Source organism: Nannospalax galili, unplaced genomic scaffold, assembly GCF_000622305.1.
Source record: "Nannospalax galili isolate Female #2095 unplaced genomic scaffold, S.galili_v1.0 scaffold336, whole genome shotgun sequence".
Lineage (NCBI taxonomy): Eukaryota > Metazoa > Chordata > Mammalia > Rodentia > Spalacidae > Nannospalax > Nannospalax galili.
The window spans coordinates 2,292,730-2,312,709 of NW_008343385.1; the positions used below are offsets into that span (position 1 = coordinate 2,292,730).

Genomic DNA, 19,980 nt, shown 5'->3' on the forward strand with positions numbered 1-19,980 from the left:
AAGCAGTAGTTACAAGCTTTAAATTTTTTAGAATTTTTATTTATTTTTTTATATTTTTATTGAGCTTTTGTAATTTCATACAATAGTTCTTAATCAAATTTGTACCCCCTTCCCCACTCATGTTCCATCCCCACCAGACCTCATGTATTCTGCCATACATGTTAAGTCCTATTCTTTCAGGCATTTGTACCCAAATGTCCTTCAGTGTAAATTCATCCACTGGAATCTAGTCAGCCCATCTAGTGATTGTATGTAAGTCATATTCTCCCTCACCAGCAGCAATCAGTCTCCAATAGTTCTCAGTCTAGTGCCAGCCTGCCACCTATTTTTCTCCTCCCCTTTGGGCCCTTGTTTAATTGAGTTGACATGGGCCTGTGCTTGATGCCACCACTGTCACAAGTTTACATGTGCAAGCTTCCAATGGCCTGGAAGCCTCTGCTTCCCTGTGTTCATGAACCAGCCCTGGCTCTTACATCTTTCTGCCCCCTCTTCCACAATGGTTATTTTATATGTATGAGTGTGTTGCTTGCATGTGTCCAAGTGCATCCGTGTTGTACAGTGCCCTTGGAGGTCAGAAGAGAGCATCAGATCACCTGGAGTTGGAGTTACAGTTGTCAGTTGCCATGTGGGTGCTGGGACTCAAACCTCTGCAAGATGAGTCAGTGCTCTTAAATACTGAACCATCTCTCCAGTACCTTAAAAATTTTGTTTATTTATTCTTTTTTGTTTTATAGGGTTAAAAAACATTTATTAGAAGCATTTCACTATAAAATATAGAGAATTCCAAATAATTTTTATAATTTTTTTTCATTTTGAGAATTTCATGAATACTAAATTTATATCATTTCTACTTCTCCCTCCCCCAACTCCCTCTCAATTTTGTGACTTCTTCTTTCATTATCATTACACACACACACACACACACACACACACACACACACACACACACACACCCTTCTGAGTCCATTTAGTGGTGCTCATATGGACATGTGTTTCAGGCTGATGATTTGGGATTGGATAACCTATCAGGGATATATATGTGTACGTGTGTGTGCATGCATGTGTGTGTGTGTGTGTGTGTGTGTGTGTGTGTGTATACATGCATGTGTGAAGGTTAGAGGATAATTTGCAGGTGCTGGTTCTCTTCCTCCCACAGGTGAGGGCTAGGGATTGAACTCAGGCCTTCAGGCTTAGCAGCATGTGCCTTTACCTGATGAATCATCTTGCCAGTCCTCATTCATCCTTCAAAGTCCTATTCCAATTTCTCCTTCACCTTCCCTAGGTTGATTTAATGATACTGCATACATGCTATTTGCATATCTCCTCTAGAACATGTCCTGTTCAAAGTTCTTTATGCACAAGTCTTTCTGTTTGAGAGTAATAACTCAGTGCACATGGCCTAATGTGCCCTGTCCAATGCCAGAATGAGGAGTCACTGTACAAATGTTTATCATATTAAATAATTCAAGTTAATAACAAATCAAGAGGGACTTAACAAGAGTGATAAAGGGTTAGGGATTTTCGAACAGAAAAGATGAAAGAAGTCTATCAATAGTAAATGTTTAAATAAATTATAGCATATCCACACAACAGAATATTATGAATTCATTAAACAGAACAAGGCATCTGAGCAGGTAGGAGGAGAAAAAATATTCAAAACCCCACATAGTACATGAACTCTACGTTACAGAATTACAGGATGCTGTAAGAACATATTATATACTTACGAGTATATACAGAAAAATACTAATAGTGGTAGCCTGAAAAACAAAAAGAGGGGTGAAGAACTATGCCTTTTTCTATCCCTTTGAATTTTCACAACAAAAATGTTTTTCATAATCTGAGTATTTTAATTTCTTAAGATTTATTTATTTTTATTTTATGTGTATGAATGTCTGTTTACATACATGTATGTATGCCATGTGTGTGCCTGGTGCCCATGGAGGCCAGAAGAGGGTTTGGATACCCCTGGAAGTGGAGTTACAAACAGTTGTAAGCTGCCATGTGGGTGCTGGGGACTGAACCTGGGTCCTCTGCAAGAGTAGCAAGTGCTCTTATGTATTTTTCATTCATTATATTGAAGTTATAACTGTATCTTTGCCTTGGAATTATTTCCACGTGATATAATCAAGTGAAAAATCAAGTCAAAGAAAAACAATGTCTTTACTGTACTACCACTGCATCTATTAAGAACAATCCTGAGGGGCTGGAGAGATGGCTCAGCTGTTAAGAGCACTGACTGCTCTTGCAGAGGACCCAGGTTCAATTCCCAGCACCCACATGGTGGTTATGAACTGTCCTTAACTCCAGTTCTAGGGGAATCCAAAACCCTCTAGAGAGATTGCTCAATGGATAAGCTCACTGGTTTCTCTTACAGAGGACCCAGGTTTAGTTCCCACCACTCACGTGGCAACTAACAATGGTCCTTAACTCCAGTTCCATAGAAACTGACTCCTTCTCATGGTATACCCAGGTATTTCATATATGGGTACACTTACATATATGCAAGTAAAACACTCATACACATAAAATAATTTTTAAAAAATTTAAATGTTAACAATCATGGTTGCAAACCTTTAATCTCAGTACTTGGCAGAGGCAAGTTGATCTCTGTGAGTTCAAGGCCAGTTTGACCTTAGTAAGACTGAGTTCTCAAACAAACAAAAGAATAATCTCATTAAACAACAAAATAAGATCCTGGGATATGGTTCAGTGGATAAAGTGCTTCCTGTGTATGCCTGACAACCTGAATTCGGATCCCCAGAGCCCAAGTAAAAGCCAAATACGGTGGCACACACCCATCTGTAAGTCTAGTATGCCCTTACCAGAAGAAACAGACAGGAGAATCACTGGAGCTCTCCAGCCAGCTAATCTAGCTTGTACAGCAGTGAACAAGAAACACTGTCTCCAGCAAGGTAAAGTAAGAACTGATACTACAACTCTAGAGCAGACAGGTGACTTGCTGGAAAGCCTACAGGGAATGCTGAGCTCCTCCCAGGGGAAGGACTGCTGATCCCAGAGATGTAGTCAATGACACCATGCTGACAATTACTGACATTGCAGTTTGTCCTCCCACACAGGCTGTGGCAAGCACTTCTTCAAAGACAACAAAATGCTCAAGGAGGAGGAAAAGGCCTGCATATATCCTTGATTTCAGGGTTGCTACAAAGAAATAGATTCAAAGCTGTGGCACCTACAAAGTGGAAGTGAAAGCCAATGGGTTGCAGCAATGAAAGACATAGGCAGCTCTCTGTGAGGGGGGATAAGGTGGAGAGAAGGTGTCTCTGGCTCTATGGTCTTCAAACCAGAGTTATCTACTAGGAATGCCCAGAACAATAATGTTTCCTAACAATCTCATCTTATAAAACATTTTTGCAGTTAGACGAACTTGCAAAAGCTAGCCAATAGCCTCCAAGCCTCTAAAATCTGGCTCCCGCCTGTCTTTCTACCTCATCACGAGTTACTGCACTTAAAACACACTGGTCATATAGCTTCTGCCTCAGGACCCTTGCACAAACAATGCCAGAGAGTGCCCTGTTCAGATCTCAATCTGTGCATGCTGAGTCCCCATGATGAAGGTTTCTGCACTTTCTCAGAAAGGTCACTAATCCTGCTATGATGCTCCTTATAGGAGTTGCTACTAGTTGGAATTACTTTGATTGCTTTATGAAGGAAGGCAGATGTCCTTTAAATATATTGCTTACTACTATGTCCCCAGCACAAGATAGAACATGCAATACAGATAGACATTTAATGGATGAGTACTGAATGTTAATATTCAATCTCATTTTTTTGAGCTCTGCTCCAAAAAGTTTAAAAGCTATAGGGCATAGATAGGAAAGTCAGGGGGTCTTAAGTTTAACCTGTAAGATTTTAAGCTTTTAAAGAACAATGTATTTGTACAGCATTACTATACTTAAAAATACAAGTAGAAACACAGAACAGGGACTAGAAACAAGTGTGTCTACATTTAATAATAGTTCATTTTGAAGAGACTTTTTTCTTTGTTTTTGTTCTTAAGTTTTAAAAGTAGAGCTGATTTTATCAACATACAGCATCTTGCAAACCCCACTATAAATATCACCACCAAATCCTAGGTTCAGGAATTAATATTATGAGTAAAGTTTTTCATAAGTAACTATGGTTTGCCAACACTTCTGCGGTCAAGCCCTTTGCTGGCTGATGTGTGTATGGCCAGGGGGGAGGTGGTTCTGAGCATCTGCCACTGCCAGTCTTTGGGCCCTGAAGGGAAGGGAGGTTCATGTGAGGAGCAGGGCTTCCATCACAGAGCCCTGCAAAACGACACAGTTGGTTCTGGAATAAAGACTGAGCTGAGGCATCTAACATCTTTCTGTGCTGAAACACACGTCTTGGTCTAAGGTATACACGTACACAGTCACACAACACAGATGCAGTACTTGGGATTCCTTTGGCAGATGTTTATCAGTGCCTGCTATATCCCATATACAGCAAGCACCTAAGGATTCAGAAACGGGCCACCAGAAATTTAGAATCTGGAAACAGCAGTACATCAAAGGAAATGTGACATGCCTTTCCAGAAAGCAGCTGATACATGAGCAGTAAGAACCCAAGGGAGAATCTGGGAGCAGTCCCTGATGGACAGGAGAAGTCTGACAGAACATGGGAAGCAGGGCACTTAGGCAAAGGTAAAATGCAAACACACACTGGGGAAGGCACCAACAGCCTTAGGAATGTGTGGCCACGGGCTCTCATCTCCTTTCTCTGCCATTGATTCTCTCAGTAACCATTCTGAATTGGCTTTCAATGCCCCAAACTGGATTTTAGCCCAATTTCCCCACATTTTCTATTTCTTTATTAACATTTAATTCAACAAGCATTTTCCACACCCCACAAAACATCTTCTACCCAGCCAGTCCCCTCATCCTTTCTGATCTTTGTCAGCATCCTCCCACCCTGCCAGTGCCAGTCCCTGGAGCTCTTGGGTAGTGAGACACATCTGCTGCTGATGGCAGCTGAAATCTGGTTCAACATTTCTGAAGGCAATTTATCAAGGCCTTAAAATAGGCACACATTCTGACCTATTATTTCTACTTCTGGAAACATCCTTAAGAAATACTCAGAAATATCATCAAAGATGTTTTCATAAAAAAATTCAAACCATATCTACAACAGCAAATAAATGGGAATATTAAAAAGTGCTAATGAGGGGCTAGAGAGTTGGCTCAGTGGTTAAGAGCACTGACTGCTCTTGCAGAGGACCCAGGTTCGATTCCCAGCACCCACATGGCAGCTATGAACCGTCCTTAACTCCAGTTCTAGGGGAATCGAAAGCCCTCTTCTGACCTCCACAGCATTACACGACACGGGTGCACTCATATACATGCAGGCAATACACTCGTACACATAAAATAAAAATAATAATGAATAAAATATTTTTTAAAGTGCTAATGATAGACGATCATATAAAAATGGTGAATAGCCGGGCATGGTGGCCCATGCCTTTAATCCCAGCGCTCGGGAGGCAGAGGCAGGCGGATCTCTGAGTTCAAGGCCAGCCTGGTCTACATAGTGAGTTCCAGGACAGCTGGGGCTACAGGGAGACCCTGTCTCAAAAAGACCAAAATAAATAATAAATAAATAATAAATAAAGTACAAAGATGATGGCTCAGCAAGAGATATTGTAAAAGAATATTTAATGCATACACAAAACTGTGATTATATGTGATTATATGTTAGAGAGGGAAATGAGTACATAAAATGTTTTCTGTTAAAAACACTCAAGACAAACACCCAACACGCACACCTTTAGCCCCAGCACTCGGGAGACACAGGCGGGTGGAGCTCTGTAAGATCAAGGCTAGCTGGGGCTACAGGGAGATTCTGTCTCAAAACAAAACAAAACAAAACAGTAGTCAAGACAGATGCACAAGGCCCTGGGTTCCATCTCTAGCACTGCTTATAAAAATAAATATAAATAAATAAATAATAAATTCCAAAGTATAGTAATCTACACAACTAGCCTCTCAAAAAATGTCTGTGGTGAGGGACTAGTTGTTTTCCCTGCAATCTATTTCAAATGAGTATTTTTGTAATATACAGTACAAATATCTTGGCAGTGTCAAATCACTATGGAAGTTTCTCTAAGTTCATCTCAAGTCTTGTGCCTAGCACAAGCAGGCAGCTGATGTCCACTGGGTCATGGGAGTCAAGACTTATTAAACTGAAACTGTTCATGTTTGTCTCTGATGTGTCATAAGGGCAGGAGCCACATTCTACTCAAAAGCCAGGTCAGTGTCCTGCAGAGCCTATTACCAGTAACCTGAAGAGAGTGTTAAGGTCATGGTCTATTTGGTTAACTGGAAAGGGTGTGTATCACAGTCAGGCTACTCAGAAATAAAGGCAAGAAAATAAAGTAGACTAATTTAGACAAAGGGCAACACATGGTGGGTCTTAAGGTCCAAGTTCATTTCTATCTACCTCTTCAAATCTATCCAACTAGACCAGTCTGCACCCTTCTTAGCATTTCATGACCTCACAATTCACAGCCAATGGTTACAGTAATTTGTAGTCTGCGTCTTTCTGCCTTCCTTGAAGGGTCAACTCCATTAGGAAAAATATCCAAGGCATGTGTTGCTTAAAGCCTCGAACATAGGACTCACACCACAGAATTTGGACAATGAATAAAGGGAACAATAGCTTTACTTTGTACAAGTTGTTTCACATGAACTCAAGCTATATTACATCCTACATGAGGTAAAGAGGACCAGAGAAATAATCTTAAAATCTAAAATCAGTTCAAAGCATTGTTCAAGTCTTTAAAGGAAAACGTCAACAGTTCTATAAACAGAAGAATGTGAAGGTGTTGGTTAGTTTCTAACATGGGTAATAAGTTACAGAGCCTACTTACTACATATCAGAACCTATTTGAAATAATGTGAATATGGACCACAACTTTGCCTTTGACCAGACATTGCATTACACTTTGGTCATGCTAGCTCCTTGGTAGAACTTCAATGATAAGATTACTGATCAAAATCACCTTTAAACTCTCCATGATGCATGGGACTAGCAGAGATTTCCAACTAGCAGCCATTTCATACATGTATTTGGAACTCCCCTATTCAGAGCCTCATCTCTCAGATACAGTCCAAAACAGGAAACAAAAGCAAACAGGCCACCTGACCCCTCCGAGGCAGGAGCCACTTCCACAGGCCCCTCTTCCAGCTCCAGTACTTTCCAAAACCACAACAATCCCAACAGCTGCCTTGTCCACTCAGCTTCCTAAGCACAGCACAGCACAGCACACCCATCGTTTCTTTCCATTACCCCTCTGACAGATGAGACTGAAGAGGGGACTTAGGAAGCAGGGGGCCAATTAGGAAGAGAGAAGTATGGGGGAAGGCCTGGTTTGCTGGGAAAGTAGGGTATTCATGCAGAAAAGACTGGCTGGCTGTGAGGGGGTCAGGAAATGAGGCAGAAGTCAGGGAAGCTTGTTCAGCCAGGCCAGAATCCATCCCCACCTTCTCCAACTTCAGGGCTTTGGCCTAAGGCAGTCACCCCTCACTTTCCAAATGCCTTCAACAGCTTCTTCTCCCTGACCCTTGGTTCCTAATCCAGGTGCTGGAAGACGTTTCCTACATATGGCTAGATAGTAAATATTGTAGACTTTGTAGAAAATTAAGCCTCTACTACAAGTACTCAGTGCTGCCATTTTCCCATGAAAGCAACACAGACATATGTTAACATGGTACGTTCAAGTTCTAATAAAACTCTTTTGAAGTTGAAATATGAATTTCATATAACTTTTTCATGTCCAAGGCTAGGGAAATAGCTCATTGGTAGAGTGTCTGCCTAACATGCACGAAGCTCTGGGTTCAATCTCCAGTGCCGTACAACCAGGTGTGATTGATGTTACACACCTATAATCCCAGCACCAGGGAGGTAAAGGCAGAAGGGGCAGTAGTCCAGGTCACTGAAATAGGATATAGTGAGTTCAAGACCAGCCTTGGTCAAATGAGATCCTCTCAAAACAAAGAAACAAAAACAAAATATTTTATCATGTCCATAAATAATATTTTTAAAACTATTTTCTACTGCCAAATATGTGAAAACCATTCTTAGCTCACAGGCCAAAAAAGCTGGTGGCATGCCCATATAGGCCCGTGGGTTGCAGGTCACCATGGCTGTCCTTCTCCATTAAATGCATTCATTTAATCTATTGAGCTACTCAAGACACTGCTCAGGGAAGACCTCTCTTGATGAGTGACATTTAGCTGAGACCTGAAGGATAAAATGGGAATAGCCCTGCTAAGTGTCAGGGGAAAGGATTGTAGGCCGGAAGAGGAGTGTACACATTGGCCTGGAGCAGGGAGGGTATCTGCATATTTGAGTCACAGAGGCAGTGAGTAATGGGAGGCGGAGGCTGGAGGGGGCAGGGGCCAAACTCAAAGGGCCTATATACTGCAATTTCAGCTCGGGTTGACTTGAGTTTTGTACTCTAATCTCCCAACATCCTGAACACTGCCCAAACTCAGGCCCCCAACACAGGCAGACATATGCCACCATAAGATGGTGACAGTAGCTGCACTGTTGAGTCTATACATCAGCTTAGGCTGTTTATTTTATTTCTCCTTTTTTAAAAATTGTGTGTGTGTGTGTGTGTGTCCATGTGTGGAGGTCAAAGACAGCTTGTGAGGGTCAGTTCTCTTCTTCCAGGAATCAATCCCAACTTATCACGATAGGCAGCAAACACCTTTACACACTGAGCCATCTCACCAGCCCATGTTTTCCTTCTTTATCTGACTACCTTCAGGACTCCAATAACACTGCTTTTATGGCCTTAAACTTTCCTAGGATGGGCACATATTTTTTGCCACATCTCTCATACCAACAAATAACTGAGGGCATTTGTTTTAGTTTTTTTTTTTTTTTTTTTTTTTTTAGACAGGGTCTCCCTGTAGCTCCACTTGGCCTGGAACTAACTACATAGATAAGACTGGCCTGGATTGCAGAGATCTGCCTGCCTCAGCCTCCTGAGTGCTGGGAGCCACCATGCTCAGCCTGAGTGCTTTTTTTTTTTTTTTTTTTTTTTTTAAGTCTGCTTTTCCACCAGACTCTGGGATGTTTTATTCAGCTCCTGACACACAGTATACTCTTCATAAATGCTTGTTGAATGCAAAAGCATAAATGACTGGGCTAGAGAGATGGCTCAGCGGTTAAGAGCACTGACTGCTCTCGCAGAGGACCTGGGTTTGAGTCCCAGCACCCACATGGTGGCTAATGACCATTAGTAACTCCAGTTCCAGGGGATCCAACACCCTCTTCTGACTTCCTGGGGCACTGCATGACTTGGGTGCATTTGCACATATACAGGCAATACAATCATACACATTAAATAAAAATAAATAAAATATTTTAAAAAGCATGAATGCCTGAGTGAGCAGATGGTCCTGCTGCTGAACTTCAGGCATGTGACTGGCTGTTCTTCCCACAGTTGTCATTGGATATGTTTTTCACAAACACCAGAACATTTGAAGCCAAGTAGATCACCAAGTACTCTTCAGTCACTAGTCAAGTTTTTGATGCTGTCAATAGCTTTACATATAGATCTCAGCCTTAGGGAATTTTCACTTTCCTTAGAGCAGAGCAAGAAGTTTCTGGCAAAATTAGCTAATGCTGGCTTTGGCAACTCAGTCACATGGGAAATAGACCCACTGAAGAAACCTTCAGGCATTTTCCTAATTTCTTACATTTAGTGAACACTTTGCCTAAGAAAATATTCTTTTATGCAGCTATCATTGACTAAGTCTCCTTAATATGCCAGAGAGAGCTAGACACTGATGGAGCAGCACTCTGGGAGATCACAGCCAGGTGGAGACAGCTGAGGACCCAGGGGGCTAGTCCTTCACCTGCCTGAAGAGGGCACACTTGGTTCCTCAACCTAAGGGCCGGAGTGTCCAAGTCTTGCCCCCCCCCACCCCTTAATCAGATCAGCCTAAAGGAAAGAACTAATTCCAACATGACAGCTGGGCCCTCAACCAGAACATTCTTCTAATCTCAACTTCTGGCACTGAGGCAGAAGAAGAAGTCACCTCTGGGACATCCAAAATGCAAACCATCTATAACATTACAGATGACTCTTGCTATGCTGCGCACAAGGAAGCAATTAAAAAGCTACTTAAGATTCTGGAGCAGGTGCATTTTGCTTAGCAAGGAGTGGGAAATTCAATCCATTTGTGGCCTAGCTCAAAGTCAAAGTCATTTGTACTGCTCTTTAACAAAACCAACAAGACTCTCAATGCAGTAACAGAAAATGAAGCCAAATTTTAGGGAATGTAGATGATGATGATGATTAAGGTTAAAAAAAAATGTAGAGAAGCTTCCATTCTGTAAGAACACCCTTCCCGGCACTTTTCCTTTGATAACATCAGTCACATCATAGGAGAGAGGTGTAAAATTCATTTTCCAGAAAGCAAGACACCCACCATATCTGGGGAAACTATGAAAGTTCTGATGACAAAATAAATTTGTATTGGTAAGTACATCATTTTCACTGGTTCATTAGGGACTTCTGCAACACATTCTAAAGATGGCTGTCCACAACAAGGAAACTGATTGCTGACTATGTTGCCAAGGCTTTCCCCTAACCAGGGTAGCTACAAAGGAAACTATGAGGCATGTTGGGGAGAAAGAAGGAACAAGAGACACTGAGTTAGCCCCTGACTGGGTTAAGAGCTGAGCGTCTGCGTGCTCACATAGTTCAGTGGGGACATTTTCTGTTCTCTATTTCTGTTATTTTAGACAAGGCAGTGTTTCATAGTGAATTCTCCAGTCAAAATCTCAGCACCAAAGTACAGTCATTGTTTCTGTACTACAAATTGTTTCTGGAATTTCTGAGACAACTGAATTCACACCACAGGCACAAAAAGGGGCAAGGGCAAAAATATGTCTGCCGTGAGGACCTGCTCTCCACTTCAGTGGCCACACCTCCTACCTTCAGAGCTGCAGTGCACCTCACACAGTGTGCACTTTCTCAGAGGGTTCCCTCTCCCTCTCCCCCCCCCCATACTCCTTGTGTCTAGTTTCATTTCCCAAGTTCGCCACATGCCAAATGCTATTTGGAGCTCCAAAAAAATTATGGGATATAGTCAAAGGTTGTAGGAGCAATGTCTGAAAAGGAATTAATTGTGTTTTCCCCACAAGTTTCAACATCCTTTCCACCAGGAAAAGGAAAGGGAGTTTCTCAGTGTATCCAGGGGAGGGACAGCCCGGCCCTTCCCACATACTTGGTCCCCAAAGGATGTTCTAATAGGGCATGTCTTGGAGTGGTTGCAGGAAACACACCCAGCAGCCAGTGTTCTCTCAGTCCAGCAACTTCTCTGATGCAAGAGGAAAAGAAGAAGGTGCCCCATCCCCACCCTACCTAGCAACAGAGAAACCAAACTTCAAACACCCAAAAAGTCAGGAGCCTCGTGATACTTAGTATTCCTGTGTTTCCTGGTATCAAAGTAGGCACAGGTGTGCCAAGTGGCAGTCCAAACCCATCCTCTTCTTTCCTACTTCCTCCCTAGAAAGGGAGGAAAGCTCCTGAGTGCACTTCACAAATACCCTCAGGCCAGACCAGGCCCCAACTAGCAAGGACATACTTCACAGTGTTTTTCCAAGCCCATGTCACAGATCCTGCCAGAAACCCTACCCCCAACATCACCATCTCTCTCAGAGAGAGCAAACAAGGACACTTCTGGATTTTCATCCAGAAAAACTGGCATCAACTGTCTAGTGGCATGACTCAATATTTTAACCTTGGGTTTATGGTATAAATCCCTAAAGCCAACAGCACAGGGCTTTTGGTGAGGAACCCTGTGCTGTTCACATGACAGAAACCAGAGTGTGGAAGCCAGGACAGCTCAATCATCTGGGAGAAAAGCCAAACCACAAGTGTCAGTGGAGCTCCCCACCAGAGGAATCACAGCCTTGCCACAGACTGGGCAGACCTGTTGCTAGCCTGGGAGTCAGGTCAATAAACAAATTGAACCTGAAGCCAAAACACATGCAAATCATTTTTCTCCTTTGGGTCCCTTGTCTTCACATCCTCTAAAGGATCCCCTCAAAGCCAAACAAAGATACCTTTAAATGTGGAGGTTACAAAAATGTGAGAAGTTATGACCCCATAGCAAGCTTTGTCACATCCAAATCCTCCCTTTGTTCAAGAGGCTAAGTTTTGTGACTTAACAAGCATGTAAAAGAATGTAACCTTCCTGATTCACCTAGAGGACTTTCAGAAAGGACCCAAGGGTAAAATCATTAGTCACTGGAAAAGAACATGTGTGTGTTGAGAGACACCAGCAAATGTCTGTACTCTATATGCTCTGGTCCTTGGTTGATCTAGTGGGAATGACCCCCTCAAGCCAGTCTTCACAAATACCATGCTATGGCTGCCTCTGAAAATAGTCCCCACCACCTCCATCATACCCCAGGTGCTTCAGGGTTCAGATCTCACACAAGGAGACCAGCAGTGGTGACGTGTACACGGAAAACACACATGATATGCCAAGATAGTGGCTGAGAAAGAAACACATTTTTAGGCAATATTTAACTTCTTTGGACTGGAAATAATTCTGGCAAATTCTGAGAGAAGTTGAGCAGATTACACATTATACTTTGTTTCAATGACTATGTTTTCCAGATCTTCAACATTCACTAGAGAAAGAGATGCTGGAGATCCCACCCTACTGTTCCAGCCTGTTCTGCCCCCAAGCCAGACGCCACTCAATCTTATCCCTTCTCAATATTATAACCATAGTTTATCAAGAGACATAATCTTTATTTCCACATGGGCTTCAGTAGAGAAAAAGGGTTACTGGCATACTTGGGAAACACAATTTGTAGGATTGAAAATACAAGAAAGATTTGCCCAGAGGCTTTTCTACCTTCATGTTTACTGAAAGCAAGTTTTAAAGCTCCCTAATTACCCTGTTTCTGTTGTATTTTCATGCCACATTACTTAAATACAATTGCTAGGGGAGAAAACAGAAACACCAAGTAGAACAAAGATTCTTAAACTTTGTCATCCTCACTGACCCACTGTCCTCAGGGAAGATGCCATTATTTTCCAGTTACAGGAAGATGAGGCATAGGCAGCTCAGGAATCATGACCTGGGTTCAAATCCCAACTGAACCACTTCTTTCAAGGAGAACATTAGGAAAGACATTTGAACTTCCTGATTCCGTTTATCATCCGAAGATATGAAGAAAAGTTGTGCGTGTTTTTGTCACATATGTGAAAATGCGAATTGATGCATTTATTATTAAAACCCATTCAGCAACAAAATGTAAGACAAACCTGGAGATGGTAGAAGTCTGGGGCGCAGCACATGAGAAATGTAAACCTACAAAAGCTAGGCCACAGAGTTTAGGTGTGAGCTTCCAAATGGCAGGGACAAAACATAAAATGATTGGATCATGTAGCTCTCATCCACTAATTAAATGAAGCATACCAGCTCAGCCCCAGTAAAAGATTCCTCCTTCCCCCTCCGAAGGGAGGGGTTGGGAGGAAACTGCTCACAGGCATTGGTCTGAGGGAGAAATGAACAATGTATGCTGCCTCCTCAAACTGTTTAGCACCCCAAGTACTTAGTAAATATCTGATGGCTGTTAAATGGACACTGTAGAAGAAAGTGGGAACGATATTAAAGAGTTGGAGAGAGGACTTTCATTTGCTAACTACTACTCTGTGGAAATAAGCTAACCAGATGTCTTCTCTGACATTCCTGTGCAGATCAGCAGAGCAAATTCCTGGAATGTGATTGGCCTAATCTCTGCAGGGCAGTTGTCATCACTGAATCAAGAATTCTGTAAATTGGTCAGTTTATCTGCAAACTGTGGGAAATTCTCTAACATTTAAAGGGAGGCAGTGTGGAAAAGGGCATTTAAAATAAAGCTTTGTTGTGTGTTTTGAAGAATTCGAAAGTTTCAATATTTCAATCCAGTCACTTGCATCAAAACTACCACATACCATACCCAATTTAGTCACTGTGAGGACACCACCACCGTCAGGCCGATCAGATCCCTTCATAGTTTTCTATCACTGACCTCATCCACTTACTATTCTATTCTGTAAGTCTGAAGGCATCTCCTCTGTCCAGAAAAGTATCTGGTAATTGGTCATCAAGACAGAAAACCTACTGCAAACCCTCAACCTGCCAGCACCCAGGGCCACTGGCGTTCACACCTCTGCCTCAGAAAGATCATTCTGGACATGTATAGACACAGTCACATGTGGGATTACAAATGTCAAAACTGTTTATGGGAAGCCAAGTATTTGGCTCTTTTAGGGTTTCAAATTATACAATGTGGGCCACTGTTTCTAGCTTCAGTCTTCCCATGATCCCACTGCTCGGAGGAGCTCATTTTGGGCAATACGGTGAGCTCTGCACAGGCCAGTCCCACACCTTTGCTTCAGCTTCTCCTCAGTCCTGGCCATGCTGAGACAAGGAGCCATCCAGAAACCACAGGGCAGAGGACTCAGTCAGGATGAAAGCTGAAACTCCCTTCCTAAGAGGAACCCTGCCCTTCGTAAAACTTCTACTTGCAAATTTCATGCAATAAAACTTCAAAAGGGACTTATAGAAAGATAATAGCATAAGCTTCTATTTAATGCAAGCTTAAGTGTAGAAATAAGGTAGTCAAGAGGACACTTGGCCTCCAGGTCTGCCTGTTTCAGGTGCTGCATGGCTCCAGAGGGTGCTGTGTCACCCTTCAACAGAATGGCCTGGGTCAGTCCTTCACCACAAACATGCACATCCTCTGATGTCTCCGAGTTGGAGGGAGGCATATTTTGTGATGTTGGTCTTCAAGGCTTAGTTCCAAAAACATACAGTAACTAAAAGACTTAGTGAATGAAAGTTTTGTCATGGCACTTCCCTAACCTTTCTTCATGTTGGGAACTCCAATAAGCACTGAGAGAAGAAAAAAAAAAAAAGTCAAAAATAAACAAATTTTAAAAATACACTAGGGTATAGGGAGATGACCAGGGAGGAAAACCTCAGCCTCATGATTTAATATACTCTATTAATTGTTGGATGTTCAGGGGCTGGAGAGATGGCTCAGCAATTAAGAGCACTGACTGCTCTTGCAGAGGACCCGGGTTCAATTCCTACCACCCACATGGAGGTTAACAATGATCCATAACTCCAGTTATGACACCATCTTCAGATCTCCATGGGCATTGCACAACACAGGTGCACTTGCATACATGCAGGCAAAACACTCATACACATAAAATAAAAATAATAAATAAATTTTTAAAAAATGTTAGATATTCATCCTGCACTGCCCAGACTGTACTTCACACCAGAAAAATAGAAGCCCTGGCACTGGGGCCCAGGTATATCTCTCAGTGCTCCACAGATGCTGATTTGAGAACTGGTACCCCTGTGCCTGGGGTTAGGAAGAACAGGATAAACCCATCAGTACCAGCATGAAAAGATTTAACACTCAAACAAAATGACACACTACCGACAGAAGCCAGGCAACATAGCAACATGTGAGTCACACCATTTATGTTAATAGAACTATACTTGTCCCAATACAAACACATCTTTTAGATATACAATTCTCCAAAAGCCCTGTCCCCGTGAGTACACAGAGATCATTCCAGAACTGCTCCAAGTATTAACTGTCACATTGCTAAAGTATTTGGCCAAGTGCTTGCTCACTAACTGGCAACTATTACTTCCACACGTGACTACCTCTGCTCTGTGGCGTCTATGGGAAGAGTGTCAAGCAGGTAAGGAACTCAGAAGGGCGTTGTCAGTGAACTACAGGAACTAGAATTACTTTAAGTCTTCTCCACAAGTTCACTAAAACTCAAGTTCATAGCTGAATAACTCCATGGCTTCTAACTTGGTCCCTCCATGTCTGCTTTTCATGCATACTAGAAAACACATGCCCATAAATGCAGACAGCTTCACTGGCAATATTACATGACTTCAGATCCATCATAGTGGCCCATTTAGGTTTCTCTATGTCAACCAACAAATCTAAAAATTTCAGTATGTTAGACGTAACCTTGATAAAATACAAGGGAATGTTCTCAAGGATGCCACCAGGAAAGACAATATAACAAATACTCACGCATGTTGTGTTTTAAATTCTGCATGTACAAGAAGTACCTCATATAAGATCTCTGGCCCACTAAAGCCATTGTGGTGGAATGTGGGGACCTAAAGGCCCTGCCTTGCCAAGATGGCGCCTAGAGGAAGTAAGCCTGACCTGTCCTGAAGATCATCAAATTGGATGCTGGTCCTTCCGCACCCCTGGTGGGCGCGTGATCAGCGAGTGATCAACGTGGACGCCTATGGGACCCTGCCCATGTGGCAGGTTGACCTTTAAGCTGATCAGGTGCATTGGGGGAGGGGGTTTCCGAGGGGATTTCCAAACTGCGGTTTTTGCCTATATAAGCTCTGTGACACCTGCAATAAATGAATTCCTGCGTCTGAGAGTCTGGGGAGGCGGGTGAACGGGCGAGCAGCGCACTTACCCCTTCTCAGCCCCCATCGCTGAGCTCCACGTCCTGCCTTGCTGGCGGGCCGGAGGCTCGGCATTCTGGTGCCCAGTGTGAGGCAACTTTTATGGAGAAGTTCTCGGCCAAGGCCAATTGGGCTCTCGGGGTGAGACCCTTAGTATGGGTAATGCAACATCAGCAAAATGTGACCCAGCCTTAAAGGCTCTTCAATATATGCTCAAGAGCCGAGGCTTGGAGCTATCTGATCAGACCGCTCGCCAGGTCTGGGAGACAGTGACACTTTTGGCACCCTGGGTGTCTGCGGCCAATCTCTTCTCCTGGGATGCCTGGGAGAGGGTGGAGAGGCTGGCAAGAGAAAGGGAGAAGCACTTTGGGACAGAGCCCCCACTGGGGTTCTACCCCACGATGTTGGCCCTTAAGGGCACCTTCAGTATGGGAGATTCCCCTACCTCAGCATTGCCGAGGGACAGTGGGGGAGGGGAGGCGAAGGGCTCGAAGGAGAGGGAAGAGGAACAAGACTCTGGGACATGGGTGCAGTTTGATGCAGAGCGAAAGGGACAATGCAGCACCAAAGGCCCCATGGGAGTGCTAGCCGTGGTTGTTAAAGCTAGATTGACTATCGAGGCCAAGGAGGAGACCAAAGAGGCAGAGGGATTGGTGAGAGAAATCAACCAGGAGAAAGAAAAGGGGAGGAGCAGCCCCCAGCCTATCGGTGGGGCGGCTCACATGAGCCCCTCCGCTGGGACCCCAACCCCCAATCACAGCAGGATAGAGGAGGGGGGTGGCAGGGGGAAAGCGGAGAGCCTCCCCCCACCTGAGGGAGCCCACATACACTGACGCTTTTCCGGTGAGAGTGGAGAGTGGGGACGGAAACCACCCCTGCCTGTAAGGCAGTCCCAGTGAACTTGGTTCTGGGATGGCAGAGGCCAGCCGATTGGTATCCATGGGAACCTAAGGACCTTAAGGAGTTAAGGACCACGGTCCTCAGTGATGACCCCAACTATCCTTGGGCCGAGGCTTTGCTGGAAAACATTGCCCACCAGCCATGCGTCCCTAGAGATTGGATGGATATGGCTAAGGCAGTCCTCCCTAGCAATCAGTTCATCAAATGGCTAGCCTTATATAAAGAGGAGTGTAGAACCATAGCAGAGCAAAATCATGGAGCAAACCCACAGATCTCCCTTTCCTACAGGCAGCTGACAGGGACTGCTGTTGCCTATTCCACTGGGGTACAACAGGCAGCTTTGCCTGCCCCGGACCGGGACCAGGTGAGGCAAGCAGGCCTTGCAGCCTGGAAGAAGCTCAATGAAGGGCCATCAGAGAATCCTCTTGTGGGGCTGAGGCAAAAGGCAAGTGAGCCCCTTGCAGACTTTGTAGACAAAGTAGAGCCTTGTCAGAAAATTGCCCCCTGGACCTCTGAGGGATGAGTTCACCATATTAATGGTGTGGGAAGGTATGAATAGTGATCATCTGGCACCTGCTCAGGCTTGAGGCAGGCCTCAGTCAGCCTCTGGACAGTAGCCTCCCAAGATGTAGGAACTCATAGCCAACGGACACAGGCGCTAACCACCGCCCTGCAGGCCCAGACTCCCTCCCTGGCTGATGCCCTGACCCAGGTGCTCATGGCGGTCGGAGGGGGTGTCGAGCCACCCGAGCCAATAGAGAGGAGAAAAAAGGGAGGGGTGTTTAAATGTGGCAAGACAGGACATTTTAAGAGGGACTGCCTGGAGGCAGAGCCCCTCGGACCCCCTGGGGGAAGGGGGGGGCCAAGAGCCCAACAAACCCACAACTCCCTGCCCCCGTTGCAGGAAGGGGTTCCATTGGAAAAAGGATTGCAGGTCGAGGTTTGACTTAGCAGGCAGACCTTTAAACTAGTTCCGGGGCGGCCTCTAGGCCTGTTACCCAAAGGAGGAAAGATGGCATCACAGGTTCACTGGACAGTCCTGATACACCCAGGAATGAGGCCAAAAATGCATATTTTTACAGCAGGTAAAAGATTTCTTTGCTTAGTGGACACGGGGGTGGATCGTACGATCCTTTGAAAGGAAGAAGTACCCACGACATGGCCGCTACAGGCTGGCCCTTAAGTGTTGGGGGTGGGGGTACTTTCAAGGTCAGAGGAAGTAAAGGGATTGGTAAAGTGGAGAGACGCAGATGGGGCAGAAGGGGAGATACAGCCGATAGTGGTCAAGGGCCTCCAATCCAATCTCATGGGCCCAAGATATCCTGAGCCAGATGGACGCTGTGCTGACCACAGAAAATAGGGCCTTTTATGACGATCTCTTAGAGCATGAAGAAGCCAATCACATGCCACAAAGGGTGGAGGGGGTTAAGGAGCAGAATTTCTCCTATTTTCATAATTAGAGGGGAGAGCCCGACAAGATCCCTCAGGTTCACCCCCAATACTAAGGGCCACTGCCCCTCAGGTCCCTTGTATTGAATGGAGAGAGGGACCACCAGTATGGGTGGAGCAGTGGCCCATGACTGAGGTAAAACTTAACGCTTTAATAGATCTAGTGGAGGAGCAAGTGGTGCTGGGGCACCTTCGCCCCTCAGTCAGTCCTTGGAATACTCCAGTGTTTGTCATCAAAAAGGCTTCAGGAAAATGGCGAATGCGCCAAGATCTTCGGATGATTAATGATAGAATGAAACTGGTAGGCAACCCCTTGCGAGGGATGCCCTGGATGGCTGCAATACCAGTAGAGTATTCTATTGCAGTTGTAGGTATTAAAGACTGTTTCTTCTCCATTCCCCTTAGTCCAAGAGATTGGGAAAAGTTTGCCTTTTCCATTCCCACCTTAAACCATCAGGCCCCTGATAGGAGGTTTGAGTGGACAGTGCTTCCCCAAGGAATGGCCAATAGCCCAGCCTTTTGCCAAAACTATTTGGCCTCTATTCTTCAGCCTTTAATGGCGGGCACTGAAACATTAATATGCTCATATATGGATGATCATGTAATTGGACATATAAAGGCAGTCAAATTACAGCCTTTCCTAAATATAGTGCTACAAAGGCTGAAAAAACACGGTCTCTGGGTAGCGCCTGAAAAGATCCAACATGTGCCTCCTTTAAAAAATCCTAGGCACAGTTACTCCTCACACAGGCCAGCCCCCTTAAACCAACCTTAGACATCCCCAAAGAGCCTACAATCCTACAACTCCAATGGCTAATGGGAGAAATAAATTGGCTCAGGCCCTGGGTAAAGGTCCCCACACAAGCATTGAGCCCCCTCTATCGGCTCCTCACGATGGGACCTCCCCAGACCAAGGTCAAGTTGGAGGACATACACTGGGAGGCAATTAGGGCCTTCCAGGAGGCCCTAGACATGGGGGCTTCAGTCAAAAGATACTCCCTCAAGCTCCCCTTTTGCTTATGGGTCTTTACAGGAGACAGGCTGGCCATGGTGGCACTGGTCCAAGAACAAGAGCCAATGGAGTGCATACACACTACCCTCGGGGTCAACCAAGAGTGTA

The 19,980-nt window shown here is 44.4% G+C and overlaps 1 protein-coding gene across 3 annotated transcripts in view; it reads right to left on the reverse strand.

Moving 5' to 3' along the window:
• The window catches only part of Daam1 (dishevelled associated activator of morphogenesis 1), a 188,100-nt gene that overhangs the window by 110,168 nt on the left and 57,952 nt on the right, over nucleotides 1-19,980 (reverse strand). The gene's annotated exons all lie outside the window — the stretch shown is intronic.